We start from the raw sequence: 16,562 nt of genomic DNA, 5'->3' as shown, positions 1-16,562 counted from the left end.
AAGCTTCTTCACGAAGTCACGTGCTAACCAACTGACCCATCGGAGCTGTATAAGTTACTGTACATAGAAAACTATGGTGTTTTCTGATTCATATTCTAGAACAGTGGTTCTTAACCTTTACTAACTTGCCGAACCCTTACGCTAATCTGCAAGCTTTCGTTGAACCCCAAATTTTCGCTAAGTCACAAAACAAAAATCTACCACATTTCATACTAATACCTAACTGTATCAATGAGACTTCTGTTGTTGTTTTTCTGAGACCAATAGTGAGATTCGAGGCTTTGTCTCACTAAACAGCAACTATCATGTCATTTTCCCATGCAAACCGGTTTCGTTTTTTTTACATTAACATCCACCAGAATAGAAAACGCATGCTCGCATAGATAAGGGGTTACAAATGTCATGAGAACTTTAAGGGCAACTTTTGTAATAAGAGGATAAATTTCCATTTGTTGGCACCAAAACGTTTGAAGATTTGTTGTGTTGAAGTTTCTTTTTTGCACCTCCCTTTCTTGAACCTCGATAATGTCACCCAAGAATGAACTGTTTATATCTGCTGTTGTAGTATCATAAGCAAATGGTTGACGTATCCATGCTGGATAGGCTCTATTATGTTTGTTCAGAAAAGTAGTTTTGAAATGATTTTTGCAATTTCTGCAAATGCTTATTAAATACTGGCTTAAGCCTCTGAATTTCTGCAACTTCGCCATTAATTGCTGAATCGCAACTACTTAGGCTATTAGCTTGTTCAGACGTGAAAAGTTAACGAAGTTGTTATTGTCCAATTGCTGCCACTACAAGTGCAACTTCCTCTGAAAAGCACTCATTTGCTTTTTAGCTTCTACTAAATTTTCACCACCTCCTTGCATTTGGTAATTCAGGTGATTGAGGGCACCAAATAAGCCAAAGTAAGGATAAAACTTGAGTCCTTAAAGTGTTTTGAATGCCGATGGTTGTTACTTTTCAAAAACTCCAGTAATTCTGTTTCTGTACTCAAAGCAAAAACACGATTTATCACTTTCCTCCTCGATAGCCATCGTACTTCAATGTGGTAGAGAAGGATTTTGAATTGTGACTCTATTTCTTCACACAGCTGCATAAAAATTCGATGATGCAAAGCCGTTTCAACGTTTCAACAACCGTAATTGATCGTTTCAACAACAATTTTTGTTTTCAACAACAATTCTGTGTTACATGCAGATGGCATCATTACATCATGCATCAAACACACAGATGTTTATATACCATCACATAAGCCGCAATCAAGTTTTGGCTGGACAATATTTTCCAAAAGATTTGCTGATATACCATTCAGTAGGCCGTGGTTCGATCAAACCCCATTCAGGGGTTTGATCGAACCCTGGTTAAGAACCACTGTTCTAGAATGATCTTTTGAAAGGTGTTGAATTAAAAAAAAAAAATTCATCAAAAGCTTGTTATAACACAGTACTGAAACAAATACACAAAAATATTGTCCACAAAAATATGTAGCTAATCGTTCAGAACATTTTTTCCCCTTATTCTATTGTGAGATGTGTAGATTAAAAGTTTTTTTTTTAATTTTTACTATTTGCATACAGCAGGCCTGTAGATTGTACAACATGTGGCTAGTAGCCTAAGTTTTTTTTTTATGAGGCCCGCGAGATGATTCAAATGAATTTGTATTTTGCAATTACATTCTGTAATAAAAAATGTTGGTTTATTAATGCGTGTTTAAATAAGAATGACTTAAAATGTGGAATAAAATATGCTTAAACGCTCTCATGAAACACTTACCGGCGTAGTATAAAAAGTTGAGTACTTTCACTGGAAGTAATTTCTCATTGACTTTGCATTTCACCATTTTTTATATCAGCATTACACCACATCTAATTTGTGCTTGTGGTCAAATAAACGTCAAACTGAATGGGTAGTATTATTTTTTGCAAAAACTTTCAATTAGTAATCAACAATTCAAACACAACAGAACTAAACAGCTGGGATCGTCATCAGTCTGCTCAGCCGAGTTGTAAGAAACCTTAAAGACCTTAATTTGCTTGAAGGCGATCACGAAGATTGAGTTCTTGCCTTCTCCGTTCACTGATTTTATATCTTCAATTCAACTAAGCAGAACAATATTCTTGGCAGGAACGCCGTATTTTCATACGTTTTTTGTTGTTCGAGGAATGATATGAACCTGACATGAGCGTATCCTGAACTCACTATTGCAGCACACCTGTTAGCCTACTTTCTAAACACGTTGCAGCTTAGTAGACTACCCTCAGATGGAGTTGTTGTATAAGTCATAACTCAACGTACTAACGTAGTAACTTAACTACGACGGAAAGTTTGGATTTATGTTTTGCTGTTATCTAAATCTTAAGCTAATCATAGCAAGCAAGCATTGATATATAACCTACATAGGCTACTTCAACATAGCATGTGAGTAAGACATTTAAGAGCATCTGGCAACACTTTTATTTAATGTTCTATTTTAGCAGATAATTTTGCGTCTTCTGGTTCTAGCTAGCTCAAATTGTGAGTTCAAATATTGCTATAAAAATACTCACTATGCTCAGTGGCTCCGAGGGGGGAGGAAGTCGGGCCAGTTTCCCCCCTAGCAAAACATTGTAAAGGAAAAACGAGTAGTTTTTTGTTTTTGCAATTTTGAGGGGGGGCCATTTTTAGTACTAAAGTAAAAATGTACCAACTAAATAACCAACAAATTCTTAAATGAAGTGCGTAGTTCCAAGTATTTCTCAATCGTTGTAAATGTCACTCTCGATGCTTCTCAACAAGAACAAATCATTTTCGTGTTAAGGTAGGCGATGTTGAACAGCTTCAAAACGTAAAATCTGAAGCTGAAATGATTTCTGTATCACTGAACGGTTTCGATTGTATTGATAGTTTCAACTTGAAAACTGGTGCTGTTTTACCTAAGCGGGAACTATTTTTGCTTGACAACTGAACCTTAACTTTAAAATTTGCGTTGGCCAGGCATAGGAAGTTGTATTCAACATAAGTTAGCTTATCTGGGAAAGTTAACGGCATCAGTCCAAGCACGATTAAAGAAAGTAAATCCTGTATACTTTTTGTTTATGGATCATCATCATCATCAGTCATCATCTCCGCCTGATTGCGCATCAACATGAATTATTTGCTTCCAAGAGTGGCGATTTTGAGCCAGCTCGTCCAGTGTCGCCAAGTTGAGTCCAGTCCATGATTGGATGTTGTCTTGCCATCGTTTTGGTTGTCTGCCACGTTTTCTTTTTGCTTCTACTTTTCCTTCTGTGCAAACTTTGCTGATTCCGAATTGTGATCTTTTAGTGTGGCCGAACAGTTTTAAAACTTTTGATTTTATTATTGCTGCAATTGGATGTAATTTTGTCATGGTTAAACGATCTTCTGTTTTCGTGTGGTCAAGTAGCCTTTTGGGGGTCATGCTTCTCATGATGTGATTTTGGAAGGTAGGCTAGTGAGTCTTTTCTTTATTTGAGTTTTTTGTTTATGGATGTTGTTGCTTAGGCTAAATTTAGTTGGAATTCATAATGTTGCCTACAGACAGCGTTGTTCAAATGTCTTATCATTTTTGGAGTAATTGATTTTCTGTAAGCTTGTGGCATCTTTAAAGTTATAGCCAGGCATGGGAGTCGATAGTGAAAAAGTAAAGAATATTCCGATATTCGATAGTGCCAAAAAAAGTAAAGAATTAACCGATTTCGATACTAGATAAAAAAGTAAAGAATAAAGAATGTAGTAATCGATATTGAAAAAAAAAATTTATTCCACCACTCTTTCTAAATGCTCAAGGCAGTAACAAATTAAAAAAAATTCAAATAAGTGAAAAATACTTCCCACTCAAAGGACTAGGAGTAACAAAACATAGTTTTAAATGCAGTCATACAATAATAATCCTTCTGAGAAAAGTCACAAACACAGTTTTAAATGCAGTCATGTAATGTACCTAACTGCTGAAGCAAGCATTACCATTTTCTCAAAGTTGGAATCAGAGAGTTGAGTACGTGTTGGGCTCAACACTCTCTTACCCAAAGAAAACAGTCTTTCTACAGGTGCCAATGAAGACAATGTTGTATTGTACATTATAAAGGGCTTGTACAAATCCTTCGGTAATTCACTAATTCATCATCAGTGTTGCACCATGAAAGCCACAAGTTTCTTACAGACTTGGAACCTTCTGCTAATCTCTTTTTCGCTCTCTCTTCAAATCTCCAGAAAAAACGATTTTTTCTTTACAACTTCAGAGTTAGAACTCATTTGAGAACAAGAGGCTCGGGCTTGTTCAAATTCCAGAAGGGTTCGAGCTGAATGCGATCAACCAGGGTTTCCCCGCAAAAAAAAATCGCTCTTCCTTTCAATAGAATTTCAAAGTCTGCCTAATAAAATTGTGGAATTCGGTTAATATTTTACGTTGTTTATTTGTAAACTTTACAGAAAAGTACCGAATATCGGATTCAACGCACAAAAAAGTAAAGAAAAGCAGCTAATCGATACTTATTTGAAAAAGAAAAGAAAACACGGATTCGATAGTGACAAAGTAAAGAATAACGCTATCGAATATCGATTCGCAATCGATAGTCCCAACCCTGGTTATAGCCCAGTCAGAGGAAAAATTCTGACAAATCTGAAGAAAGCTGTCCCATCATCTTGCAAAGAAAATTGACTTCGAAAGAGTAACCAAGGCGTGGTGCATAGTCAAACCCAATGCTTTTCATTACCCTTTTGCAATTGAAGCTTTAAAGACATTTCTTAAATGCATCAAGTTGGAACCAAGAGCTTGATCGGAAGCTGAGTCAATGCTAAAGTAGCCTACAACTAGCAGTTGTAAATTTGTGACTGCTTTGCATTATGTGGATTACGGTCCTAAACAAGATTCACTGATGAATTTAATGAAATTAAAGGAAGATGTAATCTAAGTAAGAGAAAGCTGAGAAGAGTAGGCTACTACTCGCAAGCTAAAGTTGCAGTGGCAATTATAAATTTAAAAGAAAATGATTTTCTTTTCCTGAGGACAGAACGCTTTTATAACTCCGCTTAACTAGCTGAATCATTCGAAAGAAATGCATTCTACCGTACATTGCAAAGGATTCGATAGTTGTTGGAATTGACAAATGTATCAACAAACTCAAACATATCGTCGATGAGTTTGAAGTTCCATGAAAATTTCATCGTATGTCTGTTGTGCAGTTGCGGGCATGTGGGACAAATTTAAACCATTTGTAGGCTACAACAATGACATTTTTCAAGACATTATGGATGAGTTAGTACTTTGACAGAAAGCCACACAGCAAACTTCAGCTGCAAACCAAAACGAACCACCCCATATTTCGAAAGGTTTTTCCAAATAGGTTTGTGATGATTTTTTTTTTTGTGTTCCGGTAGCTACCTCCAACGGTTGCGCTTTGAGAACGTGGTTTTAGCAATTACTGAAATTTGTAAAGAATTGTTTGCGCTCCAGTAGGCCTATGACTTAAAACCGATTGAAAAGCCTAACTATACATGTTGTGCATCAATTCAAATGTCGCAAAATTGTATCATTTGATGCTGTGATCCGTAACTTTGCATTGCAAAAAGTCCAGAAAGAGTTTAATTAAATCAGGGATGTCCAAAGTCCGGCCCGCGGGCCAACTCCGGCCCACAAGACGTTTTTGTATGGCCTGCGCCTGTTTTTGTACAATGTGTTATTTTTGGCCTGCAGACACACAAAAATCATATAAATTCAACTTGCAGTTTTCAGAAAAATTATTGTGGCTGTTGGCCCGCGAACACTTATTATCAAATCTGGCTCGCGTGGGAAAAAGTTTGGACACTCCTGAATTAAATGCTTGGTTGAACTATTTTCGTTGCCTGTAGGCTTATTGTGTGTTTACAAAGCTTTCTAGACAAAATAGTTTGCCTCAATGGCATTTTTACTGCAAGTGTAATCCAGTGATTATTGATGATTTTTACATTGAACGAAGTTCTTTTCATGCTGAGAAAAGTAGGCTAATTTCAGCTTGACATGAACATGCAACGCAAGACACAAATTAGTTGTATATTTGCTAAAAAATATTATGGGGCCCATTTTTCGTATTGTTTCCCGACCAGTGCTGACTTCTCTCGGAGGCCCTGACTATGCTTACGTGTAAACAATTTGTTGATCTGTTGGCTGTATTTGAGTGAACTCAACTAAATTTTCAGCGCAACCGAGTATATCACGCAATTACTAGGTAGGTCTACTCTACATGATGATCAGTTCTCTTGCCAGCGTAGTGGTACAGTATCATCACGTTATTTGCTTGGCTTTACGTTATTTGCTTTGCTTAAACACAAAACTATCGTTTTTGAAGAACTACTTATATAGAAACGCCCATGCACAAGGCTCCAAGATTTGCTAAACTGTTTGTCGAAAAGAACTTTCAAAATGGGAAAATGTTCATTTTAAACATATGCTTGTACACTTTTATAAACAATGTCAGTAGTCTATATTTTTAGAATCGTGACTCTTGCAGTTTAGCTTTCAAAGTAGCGAAAAAACTAGTTTATTTTAGTTGTTTGTTTTATGGTCATCATTTTTATGATATTGGGCCACAGTAACCTAATGAATCCAAGGAGCGAAGGAGGCACTTGGTCACGTGTGATTTGAAAACAGAACAAATGCGTTTTTTATTCAGATAGTTTTTTTACTTGGTTTGCTTCCAAAAGATGTTAAATCAACCTACACATCGGAAAAAGTATCAGAAGTCAGAGTGGCTGATATAAGGGTAAAAGGAAAGGGATGTGGTAACGCACACAGTGGCGCCGGAAGTGGAAACAGACGGGCAACAGGCAAAATTCAATCATCGTGGGCTGCATAGACGAATGGTTAAATTTAACTGCCACGGAGTTGTGGTTAGAGTGGGTCTTATAGGCAGTGATGTACGCGCATACAAAAAATATTGACGCCGTCAGCGCAAACGCAAACATTCGAAAAACTATACGCCGCATGCGTCAACACAACTTGTAAAAAAAGTTGGCGGCGTCAGCGTTAGCGCATACTCTAGCGCAAACTCATTTTGTTTGCTAGGTGCCAAACATTCACACGGTATAAACCACTCGAAACAACACACTTTTCAAGCCACTTCGCGATTTCTCGTCACAAGAACTTATCTTTTTGGCCGGAAGGCACATCTGGCATTGAAAATATAAGTTTTTGCCTTTCGAAGAAGAGAGCTTAAAATACTTTTCCATGTAGGGCCATGGATTTGTATTATCATGCTCCATTTCACTTGGAGATTAGTATTACCGTAAGTTATTCCCTCAATACAATGGTGTAGTGTAAGAAACTGTAGCATATGCCTATCAAGAAAATTCTAGTATTATACTAACTGTCGCTCCGAGTAATATACTAACTGTCGCTCCCTAAAAATCCATTATAAAAAACACTATTTTTAAAATGATTCCGTTTGAATAAGACTAATGTTGCTTTTAATGCCATAATTCTCTCAGTAAGCTCTATGCTTTTTTTTGATAAGATTTTTAAAAAGTGGGTTAATGGAAGACAAAACTGCCAGACACAAGCAAGTTTAGATTCTGAACTGCACAACTCTTTGTTATTAGCATTCAGGGATAGTTAGCATTACTAGTGTTATTAGCAGTAGGCTACTCAAAAGCCTCTCACAATTGGCCCCTGGATGCATGTTTTGCTAAACTGCTCATCAAGTTACAAAACATATATAATTACATACTTACGCAAGAGAATGTATAAATTGTCAAGTAAAAATTACCTCAGCTTGATAGCCTACTGCAGGGGTCACCAACTGGTGGGCCGCATGCGGCCCGCCACGCTGCATCGCTGCGGCCCGCGGAAGGTATCAGCGTACAAGTATAACCAAAAATACTTTTCTTGAGGAGTTAAAGAGCACGAAGGCAAAAAATACTTTTCGGGAAGCATATTTTCGCTTTGCATACGATTCCACCGACCGACCAATCAGATTGTAATAATTATTCTAGGTGGGGGTCGCTTAAAGTTATTCCAATGCGATGTCCAGCCACACTTTCCCAGTGGTTGATTAAAACGTCTGTTTTCGAATTTCTGTGAGCATAGGGTTGCTTATTTTAAGTTTGCAAATGTCATGTAAACACTAATGTGCGTTTCACCGTTATTGTGTTTTACGAACAGTGTTCTCTTCATACAAGTTTTTGTTGGCAAAATAGGTCGGTGTGCCAACTCAATTTACAATAAATTGGCAAAATATTATATATAAATTTAAAGACTTTTTCTGATTGTATTATGACAATATTTAGCTTAGTACTGCAAAAATGTTTTTTTTAAAGAAATATGGAACGCTTCACGATTATGCGTGTCATCCTTGCGCAGGGACCATGCTAATGTTCTCTGTATCGTTCCAATTTTAATATACGTAGCCTACTGCCGAAGCAAGTACTGCAAAATGTTGTTAATCAACAAATTCTTGCCATGCTGATAAGCACCGCAAGTGACAGTAGTCTATAATAAAAGAAAGACGGTTTTATAGACTCTCACAAAAAAGGATGAAAAACCAACTTATTGCTTTTTTAGAGGGAATACTGTTCATGAATTACGATAGAATTACGATTTTTCGGTGATTTCCACAAGCGTTTGTTTCATGGTGCCTGGTGTCTTTTTCCCTGTTATTGCAGCCTACTTTTCGCTGATATGTATGCAGGTCACTATTGTTGCCTGTATTGCGATGTGTCAAACATTTCCTTGTTTACTGAAATTGTTAATTGCAAGATATCATTTGTGAAGCGAAGTGACAACACCACTCTTGCTTGGCGATGAATATTCTGATGAAACCGCTCGCCTGGCTATAAGTGCGCCAAACAAGTGGCCTCGTTTATTAGGCATTGTTAAAAAAGTCAAAGGTGTTGTAAAAGGAGCTTGGCCTGGCAGTAGCGTTGTTCGATTAATTTTGTTGCTGCGGTATTCTAACATACATATGAACAACATGTAACGCTTGGTACTAGGTACGAAATGCGCTCTTTTCTAGCATAAGAGTCAACCCACCTATAATTTTATTAGTGCGGCCCGCCACAGCTCTCCTTAGTGTCAAAGTGGGCAGTGGCCCGCATGCAAAAAAGGTTGGTGACCCCTGGCCTACAGTATGTAGGCCTACACATTACTACGCTACAGAGCCTACAACAAGAATAACCGGCAAAGTAATGTACTACATAAAACATACAGAGTACAACATCATGCAAGCAATCACGGTCGGAGACCAAATATTTGAGTTTGTTTAGATACGTATAGGCTGCACTGCTCATTGCCTGAGAAGTTTCTGATTTGCCGCAAAATGCAAGACTTAACTAATATAAATTAAAGTGCTTACAAACGCCTTCAACACCGCTTGAGTAAAAAAACTTCACACTACGAAGCCAAGTCATTGTTTACATTTTACATGGAGCGACATTACCAACCTACCTACTTGCTTGCTTACATTACATTCCTGTTCTGACCCGTAATTTACTAAGTAATTTTTCAGTAGGCCTAAGTTGTTTTAACTAATTCTTTCTTTTTTTCTGCAAGACTTCAGTCTCCACGTGAGACTCTAGCGTCAAAGGCAGTAGTGCGATATATACAAACAAACTCCAGCTGACTGAACAATAGATGACACTGTGATACAACACTAGAACAATGGGCAATTGCAAGACGTCAACATTTCGCAGTTTGACAAAAAAAAATTGCAAACAACAACTAAGACATTAAAAAGTATGCGTTGACGCTATGCGCTAAAAAAACCGCGAAAACTTTGCGGCGCAGCCTCAAGCGCAAACTATCCAAAAAAATGTGGCCGCAAGCGTTAGCGCAAACAAAAAGTCTACGCCGCAAGTATGCGGCGTAGAATTTGCGGCGCATACGTACATCTCTGCTTATAGGCCTATGTTAAGAAGCATAATTAGCGCCAAATAAATTGCTTAAAAAGCAGCCAAAACGTGACAAAGCTTATCAAAATTTTACTAAGTTATACGGTAACAAGCCCTCGAAGACACCTATTAATTGATGGAATCTTTATCCTCGGACTGGGAAAGCTTCTTGTAGAGCTTAATCCTGGCAGTTTCGCATACTTGTAGAGGCTTTGAATCACTGACGCAGCAGCAGTAGCGGCGCCACGGGGTGGACTGGGGTGGACATGTCCACCCCACTCATATTTAGAGTCATTTTCTAATTCGTCGAGATCCGATGAGAAAACTTGGGGGGGTGTATGCGGGGGGTTAGGGGAGCCTAGTGACAGCGTCATAAATTAATTTCAACTTCTTACGTATGAATTACTATTACTTTTGCAGCATTGACTTATACGTAGAAATGAAGAATCTTCATTGTTATCGCTCTGTTATATTGATTGATGATTGTACATATAGTTTAATTTTACCATTTGGAGGTGATGGCTTTTGTCACGTCAAAGCTGAGACACAAGCTTTCGTGGTATTTGCTAGTTCACCACGTTTTTTGTTTGTTCCATAATTGTGACGTAACAATCAAAAGATAGAATTAATGGAAAGAGTCGATGCTGGCCACCCTCAGAAGTCAAAATCTTAAATCAGTAATCATTCATGAGTTAAGTTTAAGTGAAGGTCAATTTTATTTGGCTCGAAGAGGTAATTGGAATATTGCTATCTTGTTATTTATCGAAATGTTTGAAAGGGGTCCGGCGTCTGAAGTGATACACAGCGATAATCGCGAATTTGTTGTTAAATCTGGCCCGATTCAGCCACTGATAGTTTTTCCGCAGTCGAAGCAGTACAAAAAGAATTGCAGATTTCAAACGAAATGGTATTCAGACTCAGGGTTTGGGTGGGTGGAGTACTCGACTTCGAAAGATGCTGCATTTTGTTTTATTTGCCCATGTTTTGGCACGCTTGGTAAGTTTAGGGGAGAGTGCCCAACAGTGCCCCGGGTGCCTACAGTGCCCCTCCCATCGTTTTTCGCATTCCGTGACAAATTATTCACTCAACTGTACAATACCATGGTCACGTGGTCCGTAGAAGCTGCTGAAACTAAATTAGGCAAAAATAAGTCATTGCTTGTTGTTGGCAGAAATGAAAGTTTGTTTCAGGGGGTAAAAAGTAAATTTTCAAAACTTTATAACTTTTTTTGTTGCAGTTTTTACGGTGGCTTCAGGGATGCTTCACAAGTTTTTCATGCTTGGTCAGTCACTAGACTAGGTTTCAATAATAACGTTTCAGATCGTAGGCCTCGGTAAAAAAAACTGACGCCATCTTATCTTGTAGGCCCGTGGTTCCAACAGTGCCCCACCCTGAGGTCTCCTACAGTGCCCAGGTGGAGCACTGTTGGAAGCCATGAGATTTTATTAATCAATATGCAGCGCCAAAATGATTATCAACATTTTATGTTATATCAACAATATTATAGGTGTTGGGGAGTTTTTGGTAGCCTGTGTTTCTAAGTTTCGGCTGTGGAAGAAGCTTCGTGCCTGAACTGTATGTAGGCCTATTGTTTAGTAATTTTGTCTGTCAAATTTGGTTATGTTGCTCCATAAACCAAGCCATTTCTTGTAAACCACATGCCAATATAGGCCTACCAAAGTGTGTTGTGTCTGTATCTTGTGTTAATCATACCTTCCATGTGGCCAAATCAATGATGTCTTTAATCTCCTGCATTGATTGATTGATTGATTTTTTATCCTCGGACTGGGAAAGTTTCTTGCAGAGCTTAATCCTGGCAGTTTCGCATACTTGTAGAGTAGAGGCTTTGAATCACTGACGCAGGCCCGGTCACCGAGATTGACAGAGTGAAGTTTCCGATTGTTGAAGTCTTGTTGCCGGGGAATTATTCCATCCATTAGATGCCGCTGAATGGAGAGCAGTCCTTAACGTGCGTTGCTCAAGCGCACACCCCGAGAGTCGAACCAGCGCCGCTTGATCTTGAAGCTTCTTCGTTCCAGAAGTGACGCGCTAACCAATTGAGCTATCGGGGCTATTATTGCATGTTCTTTCACTGATTGACTGTTGAATAAACACCTTCCTTATTGCAATTGGTAGTTAGGGTTAGGTCATAACACCAAAGCTTTTAAAAAAAGTAATTACAGCAACTTGGGCTGTTCTATAAACTACAGCTCAGTGTGTTCGCATGGTTCCTCGGAACCTATTCGCATTATTTCGTTTAAGCACAGTCACCACGACGGGCAGATAGCGTGTCCTACATGTTATGATAATTGTTGCTGTTATATTTTGTGTCTGTGATAATTGTGTAGCATATGTACCACTTTTAAAAGGTTTTGTCTTGACCTGACCAGCTCAGTGACATCCATCATGTAAAACAATATCGGTACTAACACAAGTTTCATACCTAGGGTAATCATTGCAAAAAGAGTGGCTCAACATTGCAACTAAAGACACCAATTACTTTGATAGGGGCACTGTTGGATATGGTATCCAACAGTGCCCCGGGTAGGATCCAACAGTGCCCCACTTTGACAGGTGATTTTTAACGCCTGATTATGAAGTTTGTCTAAAACTTTTAAACTTTTTTTTATGTGGAAATACTAAAAAAAAGGAGGAATTTTCATAATAGAAAAAAAAATTGAAATTTTTTTTTATGTCTAAACCTCAATTTTCCAAAAAGCGGGGCACTGTTGGACACTCTCCCCCGCTTTCTGATCGCTATGGCATTGAGTTATCCCAGTTAGGCTATAGGCTACCTACAGTAATGTTACAGTTTATGTAGCAGCATTCTTTTGCTCGAGTTTCAATTTATCGGTATAGGCCAACCTCCCTACCTGAAATTTAATAGAACAAACTAGTGATAGGAAACTGTAAAGCATTATAATATTGGAATAGCGTATAACATTTTAAAAGTCATGAAAGCGAAGCTGAAAATTTTTATTTTAGTCGTCGAAGAAATTTAAACCTTGCACATGTTAGCCTAATTTAAATGGTTTAATATTGCTATTATTATTCACATATAAAGTAGTAGACCTAAGTGCGAATTCAGTAGACCTCAGTGCGAATGCAGTGATTCTTAACCTATGGCTATAAGTATTATTGGGTAATAGCGAGGCTTTTTAAAATTCTGTTCAAGGGGCCACCAAATAATTTTTTTATGAGGCCGCCTATCATTGCAGCAGCTCTATCACATGAAATAACGAAATGCTTGCTAACATCAACATCGTATAGTCGGCAATTCTATAGACCGCAGAGGAAATGTATGGCAGCGTTTGGCCCCATAGAACGCCTTATAAAACACTGGTTATAACCAGCGAAAACTGAATTTTGATATGTCACCAAGATTTTGGTAATTTTTGATACCTTCGTACTTTATAAAACGAATCATTTCCGTTTCATCTATTCTACTGTTCATAATAACAATAGAATAGATGAAACGGAAATGATCCGTTTTATAAAGTACGTTTTATAATGTGTAATTGTTCATACACATTATCTATCAATGTCCTGTATACCGACCACAAGATAGACATGTGGACCTAACAACGCTCGATGAATACACAATCCATTGGCTGTTGCGCCTGGATGTAACAACGTGATCTGTGGCGGCCTCAAACGCAAGAAGAAGTATTGTTCATAATTCAGAGTGCTTTAAATGAAAAACGAGCTTTTTCCCCCCTTGCAATTTCTTTTGTTTATTTTTCAATAAATTTCACAACCGAGCTGCAGTGAATCACATCGCAATCGGTAATTTTAGTGACCATACTTTACGGTAGTATATTACCTCGAAATATTTTTGTCCACCCCACTCATTTTTGGCTGGCGCCGCCCCTGGACGCAGGCCCGGTCGCCAATTTTTTTCCCACGAACTTTCTGTCGTATTTGCATGTTTCTGTAAGTGGAGCCATTACTAGTTGGCGCGCGGCGAGCGTAACTGTTTTTATCGATTCATTTTTTCGCGCGATTTTCAAAGTCAGCAGCCAATTTTCGCCCTGCAGGTCCAAATCTAAACATTGAACTTGAAAAAAAAACAAAGTCTGGAAACACACCTAGATTAAAAAGTTGAGAAAAGAAATTGATTCTGGTCACTCTAAAAGTAAGATTTTCCGAATTTAACTTTCCGAAAGTGTTTTGAGAGATTGGTTGATTCAGATTTCGAAATAACTATTTGCCAATGAAATTCTGCAATCATAATAAAAAATAAGCTTAACCTTAAAGTGCCCCTGACAGGTTGGATCCAAGTATAGTAACTTTTTAAAGCATTTCTTAGCGCAGAATTACACTTAGCGAACTTTTTAATCTTAAACTCGTAGCTCAACTGGTTAGGGCGTAATTTAATCAAACGACTGCTCCGCAGCGCCACCACAGGCGAAACTCCATATTTCACTGCTCTGGGACGACTTTGGTGGTATTACGTCATCCTAAGTGGACGTCGTTAGCAACGGATGAAACAAACGCTTCCTAGATGTAATTGGTGGATCACAGTTTGGTCGGAGTTGGTACAAGCGGTTGCTTTTTTCGAAGATTTATTGTTTTTTGCAGTTTAATAAAACTGTGCTGGATACGTTCCTACAAAACCTAAAATATACTTGAAATGAAAAATGAAGAAATCGTACGAATCATCATTCATATTTAATTCATCATCACTATTCAAAAATAAATAAAAGTTCTCTCTCTCTCTCTCATAATGTGCCTTCAGTTGGCCATTGAAATCCTGTGTAACGGCCATCTGGATCTGGAAAATTGTTTCGGATTCGCCAAACAATGCATGACGGCATCACAATCCGATTTTTGCTTCCGAGAGCATCACCTTGTAGTATACACTCCAACACATGCCTGTAGACATTTTTACTTGAGTGGTGTTAACAAAATCATCTTCAGTGAAGTGAACATATACGACTAGTTTTGTATGGCCCATCCCACTTTCGAACACTTGAAGAAAACTAGTCTTTGACCATTTTCTTCTCAGTACCTTGTTTTGTGGGAAAGTGGGAAAAGAGAGCACACGTTCTTTGTCACTGACAATGTCACATGAACAGCAATTTGTAGGCATTGCTTCAACCATAAATTAAAGGTACTGTTTGTGAGATACTGTTGTTACACTGCAAATGGCTATAGCCAGATTAGGACAAATAAAAAAAGTATGAAAGTTGTAGCCCTATGAAACTGCAATTTCAATTGAATTGAGATGCTGTTTGATAAAAGTAAACTCAACCTATTTGTTCGAAACCTGATAGTAATAATAATTTCACTTTTTCATTTCGGTAATTCTTAATTTGCACATGCTTTAGTAGACCAACAGAGCCCCACACATTCACGTTTTGCAGTAGCCGTACCATACTTTACCAAGTCATCACAAAGAAAGAATGTATCCTTCCCGCTTACTGTGACGTCATAGCGGTGTTGCCGTTTTTATTTTCGCAATTGAATGAGTGCCAGATTCGCCGATGTCAACGAAAGTTTGCAAGCGTGTAGCCTAACTTAGTAGCCTGTTGATATTTTTTTACGATTTGCTGGTCAGGGAAGTTTGTTAGTGTCATCTTTTTGGTATCTTAGGTAAATTTAGCGAATTTATTTACCTGTCAGAGGCACTTTAACCTTACTTTTTTTGAAAAGCTCTTGTGCACTGCCAAAATTATTTTAAAGGAAAAAAATTGACTTCGATGGGCGTCGAACCGTCGTTCTCACAAACATTAGGCACAAGATGAAACTACTGAACTAAACAAGCTAACGAAAAAATGCTTGCATTCACACAATCACACAGTATTAATAGGCTACAAACTCCATGCAAAGTAACCGACAGAAAAATTTGCCGCACACGATAACCATCGCTGACTTTCATTCATTCATAGCTTGTCACGCCAGTGTCGGAGCCAGGTAAGAGCATTGTTTGTGATGTTTTTGAGGTCGTTGTCATCACATGAAATGCTAAGGGGGCAGTTGGTGAGGATGTGCTTCATCGTCTGATTGTCTAGGCCGCAATCACACGTAGGGTCAGGAGTCATCTTCCATCGGAAAAGGTTGCTTTTATTTCTCCCGACTCCGCATCGGGCTCTATTTAGGCAGCACCACTCTCTTCTCTCAAGGGTGGGAGTTTGTTGAAGACTTTCGGAAGGACTTGGGATGGCAGGATGTTGTGTCCTATCGGGCTCAGAGGTCCACATTTCTAATCGTGCAGCTGCCGCGCTTGTGTGTTCCAATGGGCCAACTTTGATGAAGCTCTTGCGTGACTTGAGTCTTGTTGGAATACATTTGTGTTCATAGAGAGGGTGGCGTTGGTCGGATATTTGTTTTACTCTTTCCTTTTTTGTAGCGACTTCTCTTCGGACATGAGGTAGAGTTATAGCTATAGTCTGGGGCTCAAGTTGTCAACCTCCTAGTGATGAGCCCTGGTAATTGATTCTTGCAATCAAGCGAATGAAAACAACTCGATACAGCAATTGTAGCTCACAGAGCTCCATGCAACTCCATCCTGTACAGAGTGATGTCGACCCAGAGCATGCGCCCTTCATGTCTAATAACTGTTCAGGGTAGGCAACTTCGGTTGTCGTATGGGAAAGCATCACCATGCCGCAGTTGAATGTGAAAGGCCTGACCAAGTCTAAAATCGACATCTTAGAACAAATAGTGAAGGCCAACCAAGTAACGGCTATTCTTCTACA

General features: G+C 38.5%; 1 non-coding gene across 1 annotated transcript; it reads right to left on the bottom strand.

Annotated features, from left to right (window-relative positions):
* Window positions 1-8,290: 8,290 nt before the first annotated feature.
* On the bottom strand, window positions 8,291-8,402 carry LOC145777797 (U6 spliceosomal RNA). The gene has a single exon (XR_014290372.1). It is a non-coding gene; the product is annotated as a U6 spliceosomal RNA (small nuclear RNA).
* Between the last annotated feature and the right edge of the window lie 8,160 nt (window positions 8,403-16,562).

The sequence above is a fragment of the Aplidium turbinatum genome, chromosome 9 (genome assembly GCF_918807975.1).
Source record: "Aplidium turbinatum chromosome 9, kaAplTurb1.1, whole genome shotgun sequence".
Classification (NCBI taxonomy): Eukaryota; Metazoa; Chordata; class Ascidiacea; order Aplousobranchia; family Polyclinidae; genus Aplidium; species Aplidium turbinatum.
The sequence above is the reverse complement of the archived record's forward strand: the minus strand, read 5'-3'. Positions and strand labels throughout refer to the sequence as shown.